Source organism: Notolabrus celidotus, chromosome 11 (genome assembly GCF_009762535.1).
Source record: "Notolabrus celidotus isolate fNotCel1 chromosome 11, fNotCel1.pri, whole genome shotgun sequence".
In the NCBI taxonomy this organism is placed as follows: domain Eukaryota; kingdom Metazoa; phylum Chordata; class Actinopteri; order Labriformes; family Labridae; genus Notolabrus; species Notolabrus celidotus.
The window spans coordinates 1823366-1825732 of NC_048282.1; positions in this window are offsets into that span (position 1 = coordinate 1823366).

Genomic DNA, 2367 nt, shown 5'->3' on the forward strand with positions numbered 1-2367 from the left:
CCTCACACTAGCTCGACAGCAGTCAAGTTGCATTTCCAACATGGCTCCCGCTGACGAGTGGCTTCAAAATAGTGCTTCAGAAACAGATGGGGGACGTCACAGAGACTACATCCATTATTTATACAGTCCATGGTCCAAAGATAAGCTTGTTAGGTCAACTCATCACTCTAAATTGCCTGAAGTTGTGAGTGTGAGTGTGTCTGGTTGTCTGTTTTTATGTTAGCTCTGTGATAGGCTGGCAGTCTGTCCACGGTGAACCCTGCCTCTCGCCCAGCGACAGCTTGGATAGGCTCCTATCCCATCCACCTCCCAGCCCCTTCGGATAAGCAAATATAGATACTGGATGGATGGATGGATATAAAATTAGGGTCAAGTATTTCTCTCCATTAAGCTTCATTAATGATTTTAAGATGAACATGTATTTTTTAAAATAGCTTACATCTGGGTTTAAATTTGTCAAATGTTCATGATGTCCTTGTTCGTATTAAACCATGTGAACGCTGTAGTTGAAACCATAAGTTCAATCTGAGTGCTTAATATAGAGCAAAAGCATAACAGCACCTTAATGAGTTTCCTCTCCATGAATCCTGAAGTAGTGTCATTATTCGTGTGCATGTAACATGACCAGTTATAAACAACACTCCCTATACTGGCTCATAACAAATTACCAATCTCTGGTCTCTAGGCGGTGAAATCCCCTCAAAGAGCTTTCATTCTGTGTCTGCCCGTCTACAGTTTCTGCTCATAAATCATTCATAGAGTGGGATCCTGCCACCGCAGAATCTATCAATACCTCGCATCGGTTCTGTGATGAGACTTCACTCCAGTGATGGTCACAGCCTTAAAACTGCCACAACAAATACAGCAGATGAAGATAAGAACGTTCTTTACACTGAAACATTTCTATAGACTGAAGATCAAACTGTGCTCCCTGCCTTTAATAATGCAAAGAACCATCTGTTGTACAGCCAAGGATGACATCAAGTCCCTGTCACATGAAAAGACTGCAGAAACTCGCTCTATATACAGAACCAAGAAACATGTTGAATAAGGAAGTGTGGTTACATAACATTCAGGACCTTATGATCATATGCATACTTCATGGTGTCACTATTGATCACATGAAGAGGAAATGTGGGGTAATAAAAGAGTGATGGTTCATTTCATCTATTTATTCAGAAATGTTAGGCTTTTAGTGACACAGCTACTAAACTAAAGAGCATGACATTTGGTTCAGATATTCATAGTCCCCATAGGCTGAATTTGTCAACTTTGGGGATCCACTGACTTCTCCTCTTCTGCACCATCAACCAGTCGATTTTTTTCACTTGTTCAAGGCAATATCTTGAGATCTACTGTTGTTCTACTGTTAGAGATTCAGGGTTCAGGGGTGCTGTTGACCAGCAGTTTATTAATAATAATAATAATAATAATAATAATAATAATAATAATAATAATAATGAAAGCCGCAAGCGGCGATGAACGGGCCCTCGCACAACCATGGCCGCCGCCTACGCGAGCCGCCGCCACATGTAAACCGCCGCCGCCACATGTAAACTGCCGCCACACGATGCGAAAGCAAGATCTGAGAGTATATACTGCCTCAGGTGGTGCAAATGTTCCAAGTTTTTGCCAGATTGCCAAGAAAAACTCCAAACTTGACAGTGTGCCACGCCCACAATTTTAGTCTGAACAGAATTCCTTTAACAATAATTTAATCGTCAATATGTCTGCTATAGAATGTGCCTTGTTTGGACTGAATCAGAGAAAAACTCTAGGAGGACCTCTCAAAAGTATGCACCCTTATTTGGGCGTCATTCTTTACATTCAAAGCTGTATGTGCGTTTGATGCCCCGCCCACAATTTTTGTCTGATCAAAATTTGTTCTGATAATTTTTTCTTGTCAAGGTGTCTCCTATAGGTTGCCTTTGGTTTGGACTGAATCGGAGAAAAGCTCTATAAGTTAATAGCGAAAGTATGCACCCTTATTTTGACGCCATTTTTCATGTTCAAAGCTAGGTGGCGCTCTTCCTGTTGAGTTTGGGATATGGGTGCAAGAGGCTTTTTTGTGCGTCCTGATGCCATGAATATGCGTACAATTTTTCAAGCATGTAGCTCAAAATAACCTCTATGTGGAGGGGTTTTTGAAAACTGTAGGGAGCGCTAGTGAGCACATTTTTTTGACTTTTTTTGCGAAACCCATAAAATGTCGCAATTTTCCCAGCACTGATGAGTGTGTTGGATGAGGTGAAATTACATGCATTTTAAAGTCACAAAAATCCATTTTCCGACGTTTTTTTTTTATGCCCCGCCCAAAAGTCTGACACGCCCACAACTTTCGTCTGAACGGAATTACTTTGTATTAAT